Source organism: Lissotriton vulgaris, chromosome 12, assembly GCF_964263255.1.
Source record: "Lissotriton vulgaris chromosome 12, aLisVul1.2, whole genome shotgun sequence".
NCBI lineage: Eukaryota > Metazoa > Chordata > Amphibia > Caudata > Salamandridae > Lissotriton > Lissotriton vulgaris.
Window position 1 is genome coordinate 572,195,352 of NC_141700.1, and position 22,659 is coordinate 572,218,010.

Genomic DNA, 22,659 nt, shown 5'->3' on the forward strand with positions numbered 1-22,659 from the left:
GTGCCCCAGCCGCGTTATGTGGCATTTTATAGCCACATACCATAAAGTCACAGGCTTTGGCATAGTCTAGCAAAGAAAGAATTTGTGTGGGAAAGAAGCAGTTTTGCTAATAAACCTGGTACTAGAGATTAAGGGAGACTAGGGCGGAGTCAGTCATGTTGGACATAGGCAGACATCACAAATGTTTAGGGCCCGATTTGGATCTTGGCGGACTGCTTACTCCGTCATAATGGTGACGGATATCCCCTCCGCTAAAATATAAATCCCAGTGGATATAATGGGATTTATATTTCGGTGGACGCGATGTCCGTCACTGTTGTGACGGAGTAAGCTGTATGCCAAGATCTGAATCAGATAGATAAGCTAGATGTCCAGGTAGGAGTCATTCAAAACAACCACTTTATATTTATCAGTGTCACCTAAGTGATCACACAAATCAATAGAGTGACCCAAGGGTTTATATCAAAAATATATTGACTTTATTTTTGATTTGAAATTTAGGTTTTTTTCTATACAAGGAAAAAGTATCAAAACTGGCAACAGACAGACTAACATAACATGTAAACTGAATGCTAGTCTACATACACCTACAGCATAGTGTGTGGCTACGTACTATAAACCACAGCAAAGTAAGTATTTACACATAGAAATTCACTAATCAATTTGCACAGTGAATTATACAGTGTGTTGCATGTCAGGTGTTAAGCGTCGACGTTTCGGTCCATGCTGGTCAAGTTGATCCGTCGGACCATCTTCAGGACAAAGACGTTGCACAGCAATGTCTAGTATAAACACAACAATAACAATAATAAACCCTGAGGCACACGGAGACCAATATCCAGCTCAGCACAAAAAACCAACACAAAAAACCAACAAAGTGAGACCAAATTGCTAGTTAGCTATTAAAAATCACACCACATAGAACAATCAACCCATGCAACCAGTGAGCATGCGGGTTCTACACTACATGAGGTGGTATATCTCTGTGACTAGTACTCCACATATCACCATATGCGTGTAACCTCAAGTGAAAACACACCAGGTGAAAGAATAAATGAAAGGGGTATCTATCACTGGCAACTAAATCACGGTAGTCTTAGTATCCCGAGGTCTGAGCAATACTCACAAGGAATAAAATGCCACTCTGGTCGTTCTGTATGTGAATTAGAAACACAATGTAACACAAAGCATTAATCCCAAATGATGCCTGTAACTACGTAATCAAGTGCCACTGTAGTCATGCAACAGTACACCAAGTAACAAAAGTATGTGGTCTGACATGCAACACACTGTATAATTCACTGTGCAAATTGATTAGTGAATTTCTATGTGTAAATACTTACTTTGCTGTGGTTTATAGTACGTAGCCACACACTATGCTGTAGGTGTATGTAGACTAGCATTCAGTTTACATGTTATGTTAGTCTGTCTGTTGCCAGTTTTGATACTTTTTCCTTGTATAGAAAAAAACCTAAATTTCAAATCAAAAATAAAGTCAATATATTTTTGATATAAACCCTTGGGTCACTCTATTGATTTGTGTGATCACTTAGGTGACACTGATAAATATAAAGTGGTTGTTTTGAATGACTCCTACCTGGACATCTAGCTTATCTATCTGACATTACCCAGTCCCGGTGGGATTATTGGGTGGCTCTATTCTATATATTGTTAAGATCTGAATCAGGCCTTCAGTCTTTTGGGGGGTGGTGTATTGGGGGGTGTCTGTGTAAAGTTTCCTGACCATCGCTGCAGGGTCCCCAATTTAACAATATGATGAGTTGAGGTTAGGGGGTGCATGTAATCAAAAAAACATGGCAGTCAGAGTGAGGTAGTGGAAGTGTTAGTGCTTGTGATAGAGCCGATGCTGGGAAGAGAACTGTTTAACCGCTTTGCTGCGGCGCAAATTCCGCTGCGGTGTGGCGGAATTTGACACGTGCTCAGATAGGACAGCCCCTGGCCATCCGACACACACGCCTGGCCGTCCGACGCATGGAAGAGGTTAGGATGTTATAGAATCATATGGAGTAATCTAAGATTCCCGTACCCTGGAGGAATCACACCATCTTTAAAAGAGGTATTAAGGATATAACACATACATATGGCCAGGTCTCGTGGCTTTCTTTCCTCACTATTGAAGGGCAGGGATCTGCTGAACAAGCAGTAGGCTTCACTGTTTTTATGATGGAAATAGATTCTTCCAGTGAGATGTCCAAGATGTAGAAGTGAGTTAGGCAAAGGGACTAAGGGCTAGATGGACAAAAGAGCAGTTTTGCGATTTCCTAATAGCAAATTTTTGGGATTCGCTATTAGGAAATTGCAAAATGCGATGTACTACATTATGTTTAACACTGTTGTGATTCCCAAATGGGTCGCATGGGGCCTGCCTCATCAATATTCGTGAGGCAGATCGCAATTTGCACCCATTGGGAATGGCCTCCTCTCACAGGGATGGTGGCCTGCTGGTGTCAACATACCATCATGTCTGTGATTGCTTTTTAAATAAAGCAATTTTTTTGTAAAACAGACTGTTTTCTGTAAAGGAAAACGGGGTGCATTTCAAAAATAAAAATCTACCTCTTTTTATTTTTTAATAGTAGGCAGTGGTTTGTGGGACCAATGCCTGCTCTTAAAGACTGTGGCATTGATATTCACAAAGGGGAAGGGGTCCATTGGGGACTCCTTCCTAATTGCGAATGGGTTACCACTTCCTTCACCATAAAATATGAATGTTCTGCGACCGCATTCCAGTTGCAAAACATTCATGCACGCCCCTGCGACTCACTGTTAGGAAGGGACACCCTTGGCATGCCCCTTACTAATACCGACTCGTAAACCCTATTTTGTTAGTCAGGTATAGGCTGACAACTCACAAAATAGGGTTGACACATGCTAAAAGCTGTTTTAGCAGCTGCAAATGGCCCGATTCGCCACTTGCGATCGCTAAAAACAGTCGTACACCTGGTCCGTAGTCCTTGGGTTATTGTGTACTACTTGCGAGAATTTTTGCTCAGATTAGTTCAATCTTCTTATTGTGCTGTGAAATAGTGCATTAGTTCTTTGTGGATCTCAACAGATGTTGCTCCAAGTTTGGAGTTTACCATTTAACAAGAACCCGGCATGAAGGGGCATCTCACATTCTTTTGGAGTAACACTCCTTCTTGGTTCCCTGGAAAGCTTTCTCTTAAATGTTCTATTTCTTTTTTAGCTTCACTCTTAGAGAGTCACTAAAGGGCCTGATTTGTTCTCATCCCGTCCGACAAAATATAAATCCCATTATATCCCATGGGATTTATATTTCGACGGACAGGATATTAACCTGTCTGCCCTGCCAAGATCTAAATCAGGCGCCAAGCTCTCTCTGCCACTGTGGTTTAGGTGTCCTTACTTTACTCAGCGGGCGCATGAGATTGTCGTTGAACCAACTCGGTGATTCTGTGGACTTGTTCCACCCGGACGTTTTACAGGAAGCACGTGTATTTTAGGGGTTTGCAGGCAGGTTTGCGGGTCCCCCTCAGATAGCTTAGGATGTTAGTGTATACTGCAATGCTTTAAATATTACCTGAAGGCCGGTAAGATAGATTAGTTGGTTAATGCATTTGCTGCGTGTGTGTGTGGGTGTGGGTGTGTGTGTGTGTGTGTGTGTGTGTGGGTGTGTGTGTGTGTGGTTGTGTGTGTGTGTGTGTGTATATGCTGTACATGGCTGTTATTTTGCGAGTGAGTTCTGAGTTGAACCAGATTACAATTAGCAGAGTGTGAGAAGAGGGTGGAGATAGGAATATGTTATTGTGAACTTTTTCTGCATTGGGAAGTAGGACAGGATCCCGGGGCAAGTGACAAGGTACTTGCTCCACCCGTTAACCCACTAACAGTAGGAAAAGGTGCCTATCAACGTTCAAGAGTATAGATATTAATGACGAGACAGGGAGGTGGCACACAGACGAACACATTTGCTAAATTTAAATCCGAATGTTAGGATAGGCTTGCTAAAACTTGAAACCAGTGGAATATAAAAGATCTACAAAGGATGGAAGCATACATGCATTTTCTTCTTGCCCCAATAAAATATAAACATGTACTGAGAGGTGCCAAGTACTTTATTTATTTATTTATTTATTTATTTATTGAGTTTTATATAGCGCTGGCTAGACCCAGAGGTATCAGAGCACTTTACACGAAGAAGAAGCATTGTTTCAGAACATGATTACAAAGTTACATCAGTTACTGGAGCGTAGTTACAGGAATTACATGAATACAAAAGCATAGCATAAACATGAGGGGGAAAAAATAGGCAAGGGGAGAGAAGATTAGGTGAGTGGAGCTAGATGGGATTTTGGTGCTCCTGTGAGGGTTGCCATTCTGTAGTCCAGTCTGGACAGTACGAGGGATTGTGTGGGTTGTTTGAGGTCACTAAGAGGGATGAAGGGTTTAATTTTGTTGAGAAGTTTAAGGTTGAGGAATGCGCTTTTTGCAGTGTTTTGATGGGTTTGTTCATGTCTAGTTTTCTGTCCTGCTCTCTATTTCCTCCCCCAACTATACCTTGGTCAAGGAGTGAGAATGGGGCACCACTGCACCTGAAGAATTGTTTTCTTTTACTACCCGACATGGGGAAGTGGGTTCATTTTTGCTTGCATTAGTACTCATGGCACCCTTATGCAACTTGTGCCACCACCCTCCAAAAACAATCAGGGTTGAAACATAGGTGACCACTGCTATTTGACCTGCACCCTCCTTCCCATCACAAGTAAGATCTTTAACAGTGTTTATGAGCCCTGAAGCATCCTGTACAAAATAATCAAGAGAAGTGTGTGAAGAACATCATTGAATGGTACAGATGCTAGGGAGCCATCCGCTCTCAGTAGGCAGGGGCGGCTCCTTCATTAGGGCGGAGGAGCGTCGCCCCTCTGCTTTCTCGCACTACGAGAAGCAGAAACATAAAATGGTAAAATTACCATTTTATGTTTCTGCTTTTCTCACTGCGAGAAAGCAGAAGTGGCTGGTTGAGGGCAGGCGGGTGGGCGGGTCTGCTGGAAAGCAGGGGAGGAGTGGCTAGCCCAATGTTGTGAGCCCTAACTGTTTGGTCAGCCCTCTGGGGCCGACCACACCAGTCATGCATACTCTCCCTTTATGCTATGTAGGCTGCATGCATCCTACACAGAGAAAATGGCCTTCCCATAGGCGCCCGGCTGGGCCCCGTCCCCACCAATCACAACGCTGCCATTGCAAAGTTGTGATTGGCTTAGGGGAGGGGAGCTAGGCTGCTTGCTTCCTGTTCCTTACCGCAGGACCTGGCCAGAAGCTGTGACGGCACAGGACCCTTGAAGGTAAGTTTGTTTTAATTGTCTTTTTAATTAAGTCACCCCACCCCCCTCCACCCCATGCAAAACCCCCCTCCTGCCCCTCCACCCACGAGTCATGCCGGCCATGACTGTCAGTAGATGCTCATCAGCCTCCTTATTGACTCCTGTTTTGTGGTGTGTGGGAAGGTGAAGCAAGGATTGGTCTGAACAAGCTCTTCACATAGCCACAGTGACATATGCGTGTACCACCAGAGCTGCTGATCTAGAGCGAAACCTGACACAGACGGTGCTACAGCCAACTGTGAGCTCTTGGATCAACTGTCATCCTAAACCCCACCTGAATCTATGCCAATGGTAGCAACGGATGTATGACGTTAGAACGCATACATTGACAACGCGTACCTTTACAACGCGTTCGTAACAACGAAAGTTGTTACCACGCATTGCGCTGGAGGGCGCAAAATTGATTAATTTAATTTACTATTCCAACACCAGTCCCCGTGGATAGTAGGGAAGGTGTTGGGATAGTAAATTAAATCATTTACTATCCTTGAGCGCCCCCCAGTGCAATGCGTGGTAACAACTTTCGTTGTTACGCCCGCGTTGTAAAGGTATTCCGTGGTAATGCTTGCGTTCTAAACGCTGCATACCGTAGCAACTCCAGTTCACTGGCATGGCTTCATGCCATCATGAACTTGTGGTCTACTAAGAAAACATGGTCAAGCCTCTGTCCAGTGAGGTATGTGGCTCACAATGGACCGAGGAAGTTGCAATGCCTACAAGTTGTGGAGGATATTTTTGGAGCCAGATCAGACCTGTTCAACTAGTGTTGAAATTATGGAGAGTGGCCAGCATGATGCTTAAGTTGGAATAGCAGAGGCTGGAGCAAAAGCCCATTTAATGGAAATGCAAATGAATCACTCAGTCTAGTAGCAAGTATTTGCCACACATAAATACTATAAAATCACCAGGAAAGGGGGTTTGAGACACTGATGTGAGAGACAGGGACATAGAAAGTGTTGTTGTGCAAAGTAATGTAGTGTGCTTTGAGAAATATAAATGGAGTTGAGTGAATGCTCTGCGTGTTCTGTAGGCCTGGGTGAAATTAAAATGATGTTGGAGTGATCAGAGTCATTTTGGTAATAACCCCTTTCTTTTTTTATGAAAAATGACAGAAATTACACCATTTGCATAATCATGAGTAATTTGTAACAAAAACCATATTGAAAGAGCTCAGAACAACGAACTTGGAAAGTATGCGTGGCTGCTGGCTGCTGCCTATCATGTTCTATTGCATTAAGCGCTATTTTGTTACTCAAAATGCATCCTCGGCTCCATTTTGGGTGCATTTTGTGTGAAGAAAACCTGCTACATGCTAGGTTATGCTCCTTGCTTAATTCTGCATAATCTTGTGTCATTTTGCTTCAATTTCATATAATTACACTACAGCAAGTTATCCAATGTATGGCCTCCGCTAGTGTTCTGTCAGGTGCTGAAAGTTAGAAATCAGTGAGAAGTTGGGTTCATAATCTGGAACCGAGAAAACAAAATAAATTTGATATTTTATGTAGGCATCTGTTTAGAAGTTACTTCCTTACAGAACTCATTAAGATGCGACAAGATACTTTCCACCAGTTTATACTAACAGCTCTAGCCACTAGGCCATATTTTCTCCCTGGGCACTGCGTGTATTTAAAGGGACACGTTCTGTGCTGCCACACAGAGACATTTTAAGGCATGGGCAAAGGCAGGGCCCCAGCCTTTTAGGGAGGCCTCTCTTAGAACCAGCTCTGTTCTGCAGAAAGTCTTGCCCTGATGACCTTTAATAATTCTTGAACAGATTGCTTTAAATAACGTTTTCCTTTCATTTATTTTTAATGGGGGTGATGCAAGTGGATCTATAAGAGACATTTTGCAGAGAAAGGTTTATGTTTTTCAACACCATGCACCATCCATAAGCAAAGCTTCTTTAAGATCAAAATAGGACCTGACATGAAAAATGGGCAGAGTCACACTGCTGTGTTACAAAATTGAAAACACACATCACTCTCCTTGAATATAATATGCAAACACATTTAGAATTTGGACCAGTGTGCCTTGCACTGCCAAGTGACCTGGCCAAAGAAATAAAGGAGCTGGGTTCCATCTCTTGATTGTACTCCGGAACCCTCGGTCGATGGACCTTTGGTGGCTGCTTTAGAAGTGTAGAGGGGAAAAATAATTAATTCAGTTGGAATCACCGGCTCAAAGAATCAGGACTCTGAAGAATCACAGACTCCAGGTTGTCAAGTTTTGTGATTTATCACAAGGGCAAAAATAGCCGGACACACAAACACCTCCGGACGAGGTTGTGGAAATACATTGGAAGTAATGCAAAGCCAAACCTGCGGCCGAAATTCAGCTTCTGGACCAGGAAAAGAATGACAAATTATAAGACCAGAATGCAGGCAATAAGTGCCCCCAAATCTAGATCGGTCTTTATTGGAGCTTCGTAAGTAGAAAGCATTAGTCTGTTTCCTACTCTACCACTAAAGTGACGTCCTACTTAGCATTTCCCAGGCAAGTCAGGAAAAGCTGTCAGTGCGTGAAGACTTCCTAGGAAGTACACTCACATTGTATGGGTCAAGTACCCAAAGGCTACAGAGCTTGTTCTAAGATGCTCCTTACCTCCTCATCGATCTCCTCTCCTGACTCAACCACCGGGGCACTGTCCCTAATTCAAAGACCAAAATCTCTGATCACGCCCACTGTTCGTCTTCCGATCACCTCATCCAGCTGGGCACTCCTCATAGGTGATTTTCCATTTAGTTTCGATACTCCCAGTTCCTGGCTCGATGACCTTGATTCCCAGGCTTTCTCCAGTGAGAAAGAACACCGTCCCACGTTATCAGCGCTTTCTGGTGTAAATGCATCCTTTCCTCCCCTAAGCCTAACTCCTTAAACAAAAGCGTTATTCTAACTAACTAACAAAGACTGGCTTCTCCACCTGCAACAGAAACGTGAGAAAGAACAAATCTAACATGCTCATGAAATTCAAATATTAATTCCAAGTCTAAAGAGCACCAGAGAGAATACATTTCAGGCCTACAAAAATTGGCCAACATAAGAGAATAGTACAATACATAAGTCTCACGAATCTACATATAACTAAGCTCTTTTACTGAACATTTCTAAATCAACAGGTTACATGGGCACATCAGATGAGTGAATATATGGAAGCGTTTAGCACAAGTCTAGACATTAATGTTTTCAGCTAAACACACATGTATTGCAACAGAAATCTTTCCTTGTTTGTACAAAAATATAACTAACACTTCACGTCTCGCATCATTACAATGCACATTCTACTGTCACAGGTTAGCAGGACAAAGGAATAAATGTAGGGGTGAACTACTCATGATTATAATGCACCCCTACAAATGAAAGAGCACCATCGCGCTCTATCAGGCGGCTTGAAAGAGCGGAAACGGTACCATAAATTCCAAGCTGTTCGGAACATGGGCCCCCAAATTACCTTTGGCCCGAGGCCCTGAAATCCTTAAGATGTCCTGGCTGCCGCATAAGGAACAGTGCCACCACCCCATCTAAAAGAGAACATGGGGCTTAGAGCGGCCTGTTCCCGATGGCCCCAGCTGAGAGGCCGTCCCATCCCCAGCTCCCGGCCAGCACTCCCTGCTCCCACATCAAGAAAGACACTGGATGCTTGCTGGGCTGCAGGCCCAGGCCTAGGGACCACGAGGCCAGCTGGCCGGCGATGTGCTCTTAATTACCTTTTTTAAACACAAACCAAAAACCTCGGATCTCAGGCTCTCGACCAGGCTGGGTGGAATCATTTTTGTAACCTCAGCAAAAACAGAAAGAACAACGCCTCCCTCAGCCTCCCCTCCCCCACCGCACCAAAATATAAAATAAAACAGCTTTTGCAAGTTTCTCGTTTTAAGACCCCTGAGAGACCCCGTCAGGGGTAGAAATGAGCCCAGATTGTTTTTGTTAAAAACGTCTTTTGTTTTTCCTTTCTCTCCCTCAGGGGGTCTGACTCCACCGTGACCTTGGACGTTCCTAAAAAAGCCACATAAATGTCTCACCCAGCTCCCCGCATCCCCAGCCCCAGCACTACAAAGAGCTGGGTGCTCATGGGATATATTCTGAGTCCTTTCAGCCCAGTCCATTCCTGTTCTTGTAGTCTTTGAAGGAACACAGATCGGAAGTTCAACACCTCATCATGGTAAGTAAGTTCTACATAATTACAACTACAACATAGCAGCACTTTCAGATAAGTAGGGTGAGCAGCCATCGCCCAACTTAAACCCCATTTGCTTAAAATTCTGAATCTAATCTAAGCGACTGGTGTCCAACTTAGGTCCAGGAGGGCTAGGCCCATGCCAGAGTTTCAGGGTTTCCAAAGAAGGTACATTTATAGAGTCACAATCAGAAATGCATATATGAGCATGGGAAATAATACTACAGAAGCAATCTTTTATGTACATGCCTTTGTGTATCGACTCCGGAACATCCAACTCTCTGTTAGTAAAGGTGCACAGAGGGCACAGTCCTTCCTATTTGTATGTATGCATGTTCCGGTATTTCTAAATAGTGAATTTAGCTGGCTAGCAATGGAGTACTGATAAACCATTATATATGGATTACAAATTGCACATTAATATTCCTATTTTTGCTGTTTTGTGCTAATTCACAGAGATATGTAAAAGAGCACCACATCAGCATTATTGTATGCACTCCAAACAAAATGCCTTCGCGAACAGGCCCCAGTAATTGTATATGGAAATTATTTCCCAGCTAGGGTTTATCTTGAAAACATGGCTAGATCTCTCTCTCCTGGGCCTAAGTTGGACACGCCACTTCTAACATAACAGGATATAACAAAGACCAGCCTAGCATGGCAAGTGCAGGACAGAGAACAAAGGGAACTGCTTGAACATGTTATCAATATAGTGCCTACAAAGTAGTAACATGGTTATACAGGCAGTTCTGAGGAGGTACTCATGAAATATTCCAATTGTTTGTGGTTTGACACATTTCCAAGAGGCAGGGTTTTTTCTGTACAATTTTATGAGGCCTTTCGGCCCAACAACTAATGCAGGCTGGGGTGGGGGGTGGGAAGTCTGTGTGTTCTATATGGCCTGCTCAGTCAGGAACCTAAGACGTGGGCAGTCGTAGCATTTTATATGATCACATATCATACAAACATTGCCAGATGAAATAATATTGCTAAAAGATAACAAACCTAGAAGTTCATCAGTTCCGACAGCAAGGTAAACTTAACTCTCTCCTGGCCATGAACTATGAAAGATCCAGTGCATTTATGAACACTAGAGGGAGTGAGTGTGACTGGTCGTGTAAAGCTTGAATGCTTGTCTTAAGTTTACAGAGACAGGGCAATCGGACATTGCACAATGGTTTGATTCTCTAGGCAAGTCCTGCTAATTAGTGAACTCCTGTGACCGTGAGGGCATGACCCATAGGTGTGTTCTTGTGCTGAGCACCTAATGGATATCATTAAATGGCCCTTAGATTAGGCCCTGTGGGTGCTCAGTGGGATACTTTGTAGGAGCAGCATCCCCAGTGATAGAATTAAAGTACTGATGGTGACGGTAAACATCCTTTACCACAAAGTTTTTACCACGCGGTACCTTTACCGCGCGGCCGTTACAATGCAAGTCGTTACCACGACTTGTGCTGGAGGGCGCTAAAGGATTAAAAATAGTAAATTTACTATCCCAACACCTTCCCTAGGGTCCACGGGGACTGGTGTTAGAAAAGTAAATTATACTATTCGAAATCCGCGCCCCCAACGCAAGTCGTGGTAACGACTTGCGTTGAAAGGGATGCGGTGTAAAGGTATGCGTTGTGACGGTACGCGTTGTACCGTCATACATCCGATGGTGACACGTGAACACCTGTTAGTTCCTGGTTGGTGCAGGATCCCTTTCGATCAAGGAGAAGGTTGGCGGGTGTCATGTGCAACAACACACCCCGCATGGCCTTTGTGCAAGCAGTGGCGGCTGGCATGGCCCGTTGGTGGGGGAGCAGGTGTGGGGGTCAACAGAGAGGGTCCTGCGGGGGCGCGATTGGGGGGGGCAGCTAAAATATATATTTTTTTAATGTAAAAGTACCTTGCCGCCGGGTCCCACGTCTCTGCTCCTGCTCTCCTGCCTCCGACTTCAGGAACAGGAAGCAGGCAGCCAGGCTCCATCCCCTAAGCCCATTACAATGCTGCAATGCAGCGTTGTGATTGTGATTGGTCCGAGCGCCGTTTCTGGAGGGGTGGGCATGTTCTCCATGCAGGCTGTAATGCAGCCTGCATGGAGAACGGGGAAAGTGGGCCGGACTGGTTTGGGCGGCCTGAGAGGGCCGACTAAGCAGTCTTTGAACACTTAGGAGTGTGAATACCACTCTTCCCCTGCCCTGCTCCCAGAGGAGAGCAGCCCCACCCACAAGCCCGCCCTCAAAGCAGCACAAACATAAAATGATAATAACTGAAAATGATTATCAATTTATTTTCTTGCTTCTTGTATTGCTTGAATGTAGTGGGGCTACACTCCTCCGCCATTGCGTAGGAGCCGTCACTGTGAAGAAGTTTGTGGGTATTTTATCGAGACCCACTGGACACTATAGGCGGGGGAGCAGCCATCTTGTTGCAGCAACACAAGCCATCCTGGCCAGTGGGCAAGGCCAGAGGAATGAATGATGGGTCTGCAAGGGTGAAACAACCCATCCAGGCCCATGGGTAAAGTGTGAGAAAGGCCCAGCAGAACCCTCCATGCCTTTTGGACAATGTCGGAAGGGAATGAGATTGAATTGGGAGTTCAGGGCTAATAAAGCACTTTCAGGCCAGGACAAAATATCATCACAGAGGAGTTAATAATTGTGTGCTTAACTTGGTGATATTTTGACAGTCAATATTGTGATAGCGAAACTGTCTGAACACTGCGGTCTTAACCACGCGTGTTTCGACTACACAAGCTAAACCACGCTTGCCTTAACCACACATATTTCTTAACCACGCTTATGCGTTGTTCAGGCAATGCACGGTCTGGCTGCTGGTTGCGGGGGATGGAATCAGGAAGACCTCGCAGGAAGAGATCCATGGTGAGGTGATTGGGGCTAGGCTGTAGTTTTTCGGGCTGGGGGTAGTTTTCTGGGTGGGGTCGGGTTAGTTTTCTGAGCTAGGGGATCTGGGGTAGTTTTCTGGGCTGGGGATGATTGGGGTACTTTTCTGGGCTGGGGTGGGCCGGGGTAGTTTTTGAGGCTGAGCGGTTGGGGATAGTTTTCAGGATTGGGGGTTGGCAGTTGTTTTCAGGGCTTGGGGGGCTTGGAGGGGCCAGGGGTAGTTTTCAGGGCTGGGGGGTCAGGATAGTTTTCATGGTTGGGGGTCAGAGTCGTTTTCAGGGCTGGGGGGTCGGGTCGTTTTTAGGGGTTAGGGTATTAGGCCATCGGGGAACAGGGAGGGGAATGGATAGTCAGTGTTGTTTTGGGGCCTAGGGGAGGGCGGGTAGTGTTTAGGGCTGGGTCAGGGCTGTGCTGGGTCAGGTTAAGGGACAGGGTTTTAGACTGTAGGGGTTGAGGTTGTTTATTTAATTTTGGGTTAGGGTTTTAGGCCTTAGGGCATGGGGAGGGGAATGGGTAGTGGGGATAGTTTTTAGGGTTTAGGGGAGGAAGTAGTAGTTTTTAGGGCGGGGGTGGGTCCAGGTAGTTTTTTAAAATAGGGGTTTGCCTAAGGGCTGTGGAAGGGGTTGTGGTAGTTGTAGGAACAGCCAAAGGAGTGGGAGGGGGTCAAGGTAGTGTTTAAGGGTTCGGGACGGCGTGGGGCTTGCGAGGAGGTAGGAGTATTTGGACCTCTGGGTGGGGAGTGGGGGCAAGGGGGAGTTTGTAGCAAAGAACGGGGGCAGGGGAGTCCCGAACTTAGCCATGCATACCCTTTACCACAAAATTACATGGTAAAGGCATGCGCGGTAAAGGAATGGGTGGTTAAGACACATTCGCGATTTAGACTGCGTGGTAGAGGTACGCATGGTTTATCCAGTCGTGCCTCTATCATACAACCTTATGATCCACATTTATCACTGTGTCAATATCTAAGTAATCAATATTATTACACATTACTGTGTGATGCATGGCTTGTCCAACCGAAACATGTCTGCATCTTTTAGCTGTACAGCTCGACCAATGAATGTAACACACTTTACTACATAGCTGATATTTCGGGAGTCAATATTGGGATCCCTATATATTTATACTTCGGTATTTCAAGAGACGATATTGTCACATATAACCTAGCTGTTTAGCGCGTCCAATAGACACAATACACTAAACTACATTGGTGATATTTCAGGAATCAATACTGTCATCCATATGTATCTGTAATCGACATTTCAGTAGCTTGTCCCATAGCAGAAATTTCTCTATCTTAGAGTCCAGATGGGAAACATTATCTCTTGAGGTTTCTGCAGCGCCCGTACTTTAGAAGGAATACGGTTCTGCTTAAAATCCTTCCAGATTACCCCCTAACGGAACATGCCATGCGGAACTCATCAAAATCCACTAACATTCAACTAACCAGAAAATATAACAACACAAAACATAATAGAAGTCAATCACAGCAGACGTCAACTAGACGTCTGCTGAAGTACTGCTATACACATGCGAAGTACTGAAGTCTCAGCATTGCCCAGTAAAGACTGCATTGCTTCTGATGTATGAGAGTACATCTCCTTTGTGCCAACACCACTCACCCAGCTTGTTCCTATAAACAGTGCTCGTGAAGCATGTCCGCCTTCTTCCATGTGTGTTATGGTGGAAACATTAGCCTATGGGCATGTTACTCCCAGTAACTCCCAACAAAACAAACATACATCAAGGGATGCTTTGGGCCCATAAGAATGTCAAGCTCACGATTGAATTTAAAATGCAATGGGCAAAATGGTTTACGAAATATTATACATTTATATATGTGCATGTACTTACAAACATACATACATGCAAATATATATATAACAAGTTGTTCGGCAGTTATCAGTGGAATTTGGTGAAAAATAATTATTGTACCGCCAGAACCGCCCGACGCCGTATTGAGGAGATACCTGCTGTGAGAAGAGACATTACTACAGTGTCTAGACGGGATTACTATCACTTTTGCTGCTCACGTCGGCCAACGGCCGTCGCAAGCACTACCTCGGTAATGCTGCGCATATCCGTTGGCGGACGCAGACCTGCCCACCCGTTTAAACTGCCGCGTTGCGGCAGAATTCGCGCCGCGGTTAATGAGCTATAATCTACGCCTTCAGCTCTCCTTAAATATCGGTGTATGTGGCAATAAGGGACTGTAAGTAAAACCACTCCCAATAATACACTGGGGCTGTAAACACTAGAAAGACTATGTGAAGTTGACAGCATAATGTGCAGCTGTTACTTACCATACTAATGGTGCTACGTGAGCAAGAACATTCACAATTGCGACGCTAAAAAGGAACAACAGATAATGGAGAACATACTCTGTAATGGCTGCCGCGCATGATAACATATTAGATGCAACCCAGTATGATTTGAAATCAACCAATGGGAGTGGTCCTAGAACTCTTTTTAAAAGATGCTAGCATGAAATGCTGGTTGCAATATCAACATTGAGAAAGGCGATGACGCCGAAATGCGTCTGTTGGGCAATAAATTGGATTTCTACAGACCTGGGAGTGCTCAGTCCTCCTTTTCTCGGGAAGTTTGGTGAATATTATATTATGTACGATTCAGAAAAGGGGGGTGGTGATGGACAGAGTATCTGAATTAAGCAGAACACTCCTACCCAGTCAACAGATCAGGGCTTGATCCATCACCGTTTTTTAGCTCACTGCACCATCCCAGCTCAGAACCTGGCGATCAGGGCTTGATCCATCACCGTTTTTTAGCTCACTGCACCATCCCAGCTCAGAACCTGGCTACATGCAAATTAGTCTGTCCCTGGCCCAGTGCATCATGGGAAGAGGGCAGACCAAACTACCAAGCCAATTCTTTTACTGGAAAGGAAACAAGCTTCCGGGGACCGGTTTCTGGCATTACAGCCGTCTTCGGCCCGGCTTGCTTGAATCCTGATGGTGCAGTGAGCAAGGGACTCATGTCTGAGCATACCCTTCCACGCGTATGGTGGACAAAACGATTCAGAAAAGGGGGGTGGTGATGGACAGAGTATCTGAATTAAGCAGAACACTCCTACCCAATCAACAGATCAGGGCTTGATCCATCACCGTGTGTTCTGCTTAATTCAGATACTGCTTCACCTTGGGCCCACTCATGCCCTGAAGCGCAAACTGACAGCTCATTTTTGCTATCGGTTTGTAGGACTCTAGGCAAACTTTAGAACTGAGTACCTTCTAGTAGGGACCATCAGAGGTCCTGATGAGCAGACAGTAGGGGACTGTCTGTGAAACATGTCGACCTGGTAGGTGCCAACAGCCCTACCACACAACCCCTTTTTAACATTCCCAGCCAGGGAAGTGAATAAAATATTTTTTCCACTAGCCAGGGAATTTTTAATTTTTTTACTCACATTAATAGGTCCCTACACTTCACTAACCACACTGACACTGCACTAACACATAGTCTTTCATCACGAAAATAGTGCTCCCGCGTAATTCGTAGGTCGTAGCACGGCCCGCCCCGTAGAGGGATGGGAAGACCCCAATGATGAAGCATGACACTAAGGGATTCTTAGTGTGTGAGGGGTATTTTAAAAGCACATAGTGCCTTCATCTCACCAACCTGAGGAAGAGCCTAACACTACACTTAAAAATTCTAAAAACCGAGAATTAAAAATTATCACTTGCACTTTTTGATAGAATCTTTTTGTTTATCTGGATAAACTGCAAGGCTACTGAGTTTCAAAAAGGCCTCAAAACAACTCATCATTGACTAAGATGTAGCAATTTACATACTGCGCCTGAATTATACTAATATGAGTGGCGGCTCCTCCGCTAAGGCGGAGGAGCATCACGCTCACTGCTCATGGAGCAGTGTAAAAGAAAAACAAAAAAGTTAAATACCTGATGTTATTATCATTTTATTTTTTGTATCATCAGGCTAGAGGAGGCAGGGCGTGGGTCCCCTGACGTTGGGTAGGAGGAGTGGTTGTGCACTCTCGGGCTAGCCAAACATTTATGCGCACTTCGCATGTTCTCCATGTAGACTGCATTACAGACTGCTTGGTGAACATGCCCAGACCCCCATTTCCTGGCTGAGCGCCGAACCACAGCACTCAGACCAATCACAATGCTGGATTGCAGCATTGTGAATGGCTCAGGGGAGCCTGGGTGCTTATCAATCACAACACTGCATTGCAGCTTTGTGATTGGCTATGAGGAGCCTGGGTGCTTCCTGGAAGAAACTCACTTGATGCAGGAGAGACGAAGCAAGATCAGGTAAGTGTTTTTGTTTTTTTAATTCAATCCCAGCCATCCCCCACCCCCGTGCCCCACAACCACCGTACCTTACCGACTGTAACTGAATAATACTGTAGCACTGGCCCACAGCATTCACACAGGTTTAACCGTTTAACACTAGAAAACAAGAACCGTTGGCGAGGATCTCAAACATAGACTCTGGTACTCCCATCATAGACACACACTGGTCTAAAATGACATTAAGAGCAGGTGGGGGATACAATAGGTAAATACATGTTTACACATTCCATCAACATCAAAAGTGACCAACCATGTAAACAGACGGCAGACTTCTCACTACAACAAAGCCCTCCACCTATGGTAACTATAACCACATTAGTTAACGCACCAAGGACTTTATGGAACGATGTGAGACCAGAAAATAGTCTTTGAAGATCTTGAAAATGACTCCCATCCCAACAATGTGTGATTTTGAGGTAGTGGGGGGAATTATCTGGATTTGCCTAAATTGCCTAAATCCTATAGCCAATGTATGTTTCTGTCACTACTGAATCCAGATAATTCACAAGCAATTGACCTTGAGAGAAAACACTGGACCACTGATCTTAAGGTAATCTGGTAAATGGACACCAGACATCATAACTAGTGTTGTCTGTTTCCAGCTGAAGGAGAGCGTCATGGCGATCTCAAGATCCCTCCTGGACTCCCAATTTGACATTTCTAAGATCAGCTTCTATCAAGATCTCTTGATACTTACGGCAAAGAAATGCAGAGCCTTCCAGTCTATCATTGCCTTTCTGAGGGCTAAGAACATGTCCTGCAGCTGGTGTCACCCATTAAGCAAAATGTTTGAATGGAAAACAAGCAGCTTTTCAAAGTTAAATCCATCAAAGAGGTTCAAGAAACATTGTGTATTGACATGGACACTGGAGGAAGAGACCAACAGACATAAATCGAGAGCTCTGACTGAACACACCAGCGATGGAATAAAAAATGGAATCAGATGTTTCTGAAAATGAACTTTGTCAAAACATTTGCAAAAATAACAAAAGGTCCAACTGGCAAAAGCAACCAGTCTCATTCTCACAGGAGAAACCGTAAAGAATCAGATACCTGGCTGAGAATGCTGATGAAAAGGTGACTGGCTCATGGTCGATGGGTACTTGAACCTGCAGATAACTTGGTGGCAATGGAGGGATGGGAGACACTTGTTTTTATTAGGTGCGGCATGGACTAGTACTTTAAGGTTTTTCATTCGGTTACTTCAAGAACACAGTTAAGAACTTAAGGTTCATCCTCCTTGGTGTGCTGTGGTTTACACTCTAGTTGTTGAAGCAATCATGTATTTGGCCTCTCGATACTACTTAATGCATATAGCATTTTAGTTAGTGGGCGAACCAGCAATGCACCTGTTACAGCGTTTACTGGTCCCTTGTATAAATACAATATATATATTCTTAACTTCTCGCTGCCTTATACATACAGTTGGTCTTCTGATGGATCTTGCTCTGTGCTGAAAAGGGTTGGATATTCGGAGGATAGACAGTTACCCAATGAGGACCAGGAATATGATAACTATATCTTCAACTTAAATGCATTACAATTAGGTGACGCTCTCAAAGAGGCTATTATCATGGGTAACCCAAACCCAATAAATCACTCACAAGGGATGATGATTCAGAACAGCAGAGTCAGATTAAGAATTTAAAGTTTAGTTATTCATCCTATAGGTAAAGAACATTGGCATTCAAATAAAGTAGCATAGAGCCCTAATAATCAATTAGTAAAGTATTTATTTAAACATACCAAGCCTCTGAGATTCAGGAAGAATATGATAGAAAGGTTCAATCTGCCTCAGGACACCGCTCAGCTGCAGCGAGTCCTAGTCCCAACAGCAGAATTGGAATCTGAATCAAAGATCAGAAACCCATATCATGGAAGGCAGCCGCAGACTCTATGTTTCTCCCAAAACGGAACAATTATACGCAATCAGTTTCCGGGTGACACCCCCTGGCATCACCAAATTGTTAGGCCACTCAGTTCCATTGGTCAGTCTAAAGTAAGATGAGGGTGATGTAGCGGTAAAGAAGATACAAATCTGGAAAAATTAAGCAAATTGTTTAGGCAGCTTCCTTAGATCATCTTATCTTAAGACCCATTGAACAATAGGACATTTAAAAAAGAAAACATAAGAAGTTATGTGTGCTGTCTCCTAATCAGCTGTTCTAAAGTGAAACAACATTTGTTGCAAGTATGCTCTTTAGTATGGAGATGTCAAAGGAAACAGTTATCATTTCAATACAATTTGCTATATTTCAAGAAGTTCCCATACTCTTTAGAATATTCGGTCAATGACTGCACTTAAAAGGGAAAGTATAAAATGAGGCTTACATGGAATTTGGCTAATATATGACAAGATCATGTTAAATTGAGAGTCACACATTAATAGGAAACTAGCATATATCTTCAGAATACATTATTAAACATTTCAATCTGATCATAATTAATACATGTAAGTGTAGAGCAATCATCAAATTTTTGTAGTATAACTTAAGAAAATACATATAAATTCTTGTCGTTTATGTGTTATTCAACTGATCAATACATAAAGCACTGTTTAAGAAGTTTCATGAATGCACATTTACGTATATTCATGTAACACTTACTTTCTTTTGTCATTTTCTGTGCACACGTTATAACATGAAATAACATTTTTGTAACTATTTATATGAAAATCAGATCCTACATTATTCTAACACTTATAAATGAGTGAAAAAAGTATTTCAAGATTGATAGCCACATCTATATAAATTAAACATACAATATGTCTCAAATCTATCCTTTCATCTGGATGCTTTTACGGTGCAGTATCTAAATTGCAGTATTTGTATAATTTTTCAAAATGTGGAACCTAACACACCTTGTCATTGTTTGTGTAAAAGTTGTCATAATCATTTCTTTTATCAGTAAAATGGTTTGCTGTAATGTCTGCTCTGTCACAACTAAGGCAATCCTATCAGCAACCACCCACGTCCCAGTTGTTCCTTATGCCAGCCATGTTACCTGATTTCACCGGATCAGCAGTTTAGTCCCACTCAACCGTCTTATTCTGTCATTTGTTACTACTTGGTCTGGCTTTTATTTTGCATTTCTTCTTAACATCACTGTTCCAAGTTATCAAACCCTTGTCTTGACATTTCCCGCTCCTCCCATGCTGCAGTTTAAATGTCTCTGGAAGAATGCCCTGTCAAGAGGGTAAACACAGATTTAAAATCCACAACGTAGTACTCGACATCTTGTCTATTACAGACTCCTGGGTCTGATGTCTCAACACCAAATCTGGCTTCGGCCACCCCAATTTATTTATTTATTACATTTATCATATTCTTAACCACATGGCTGCTAGGCGTTTTCCCGTCCTGCGCTAAAAAATGTAAAACACCATAAATCATGACGAGCTGGCCTTGTCATCCGCGCACGGCAGGTAAGCGCCATGACGAGCCCAGCTCGTCATTAGCTTCGAAGGGGTTAAATCATCACATCTCCCCATTTTTTATAATTATTAATCAGCTCATCTCCCACACCCAAACAAAACAGGCGGTGGCCTCTCTATTATTTATAAGACACCATGGCAGTTTCTCCAGTAAATCCTGATCCTTTTCTTCTGCTGAACTGTTTGCTCTCAAATGTTCTACTCCACCCCTTGTACTCTTCTTAGTCTTCTAGTCTAAAGGCAGCTGTCTCTTCCATTAATTTCATTCCAGCTTTCCTTGATTTATTATCTGTGATTGTTTGGGCTTTTTCACAATGCCTTATCACTGGAAACCTTAAAATCTGGGCCGAAAAAGAGGTCCTTACCAGGTAGTCAAAACATTCTTGTATCCTGTTGTTTGGCATTCTCCACCATGTTACTCATCTCACCCATAGTTCTTGCTCCCACTGATTTTTAAAAAAAACATAGTTTATTGGTTTAGAGCATTTTAAAACACAGTTATGGCAAGCCAATGTCATAATAGGTGACCAAAGGGTGTATAATGACAAAAGATAGCTATACAATAATGCTAAAAAGTGTGTTCATCAACGTTTGGCATTATTATTTTCTTATACAGAATAAGCTAAACAAAACAGCATTCCTCTCCACCCTCCCGAGCTCTATTAACTATTAGAACATTGGAATGTTGGGAGCTCCATTGAAAACAATGGAGTGCTCTGGGCTTATAATGGCTCGTATAAGCCTTGATCTCCAACATTCCAATGTTTCTTTGTTCACAGATCTGGCCATCTAGTTAAATGTCTCCCGTTCCCCATGAGATATGTCATGCATACTAGTCCATGTGTTTGGGGTTCTGTGCCATCTGGTGCCCAGGTCCTTCTCATATATTAACTAATACTAGCATGTAGTATATAAAGCGAATTGGGGACTCTTTGCTCTCTTACAAATGCATTATGATCCAGAAGCATATTATCAGCAGACAGCGTTCCTACAGTAGTTGCTTCCTCCTAAGACCACTTGGTCCGTTGCTTAGAGGAGATTATACAAGTTGTTGTGGGGATCCCCATCAGAGGGATGGATATTAGGAGCATACGGGTTCAGCCCTTTTGTGTAGTGGATAGCTTTTTCCAGTACAACATAGCCACCTTTAATAGTGGGGGTGCTGATCGAGGAAGCCAGCTTTTGGGGAGTAATAACGTGTGTAGTGCTCCCTTCTCCCATGCTGTCTGTGTCATGCCTATTTCTTGCAAGTGGCATCCGGCAGTCCAGTAGGACAGCCATTGCGGGTTGACTCGCATAACAATATGCCTGAAAGTCCGGGACACCCCGATCAGTACTAAGCTGTAGTGTCGGGAGCCCAGCTCTCCTTCGTCCATTACCCCATATCAGTTCAATAAGTAGTGTGTTATTTGTTTTAAATATATGTGTCGGGATTATTACCTGTATATTAGTGAAAAAATAAAGCAGTCGGGAAAGCATAACCATTTTAGATATGGCCACTCTCCCTGCCACGGAGTGTGGCAGCGAAGCCCAGAAAGAGATTTGTGATTTAAGCGCTTTAATTGCGTGGTCCAAATTACCGTCCAACAGGTACTGTGGTTTCCTATATATGTGAATACCCAAATATTTAAATGTGACAGGTGCCATATGGAATGACCAGTTTCCGAATCTAACCCGGTCAGCGCAAACGGAGTCATTTAATTAATAAGCCGTATATTTGGATTTGTTGATAGCTAGGCCAGACAGTGTTTGGAATTGCTGGAATATCACTGGGAGAGGGTCACTGAGGCCTCGAAGATTGTTAAAATACAGAATAATGTCATCAGCATAAACCGAGAGGATATGGGTGGAAATCCCCAATCTAATGCTCCTATCTCTCGCTACTGTTCGCACCTTAATGTCCAGCGGTTCCAGCGCCAATACAAAGAGCAGGGGTGATAAAGGGCATTCCTGCCTTGTGCCGAGAAATATGTGCCCCTATCCGGGCTCGCGCCGTTAATTCTGTATACAAAAGCTGGACCCATTTTATATAGCCCTGGGAAATACCAAATAGAGAAAGGGCTTGTAGCATACAATCCCAATGAAGGGTAACAAAAAAGCTTGCCGCAGGTCCAATGAAATGCAGCCAGTCAAAGTATTATCTGAAGGCGTTGAGGATATTATTTGGTGTTGGCGCATGATGTTTGGGGAAACGCTCCTAACCGGAACAAAACCACATTGATCGATGTGTATTAGGCGTGGTAAATATTGTTTTACTAAGGATTTTGTAATCTGTATTTAGTTTCTTGCTCCCACTGGTTATGCTCATTCCCTTGGCACATTCCATCTAACATGGACCCCTCAGCATCAGTCTCCTTCTGCTTCACTTCTAGACATAAAAGACCATGCATAAACTGTCTGTTCCTGCTCTTGAGGCCCCCTTCGCTCTCTTGTCCTCCATAAGTCTGTCTTCCACTCT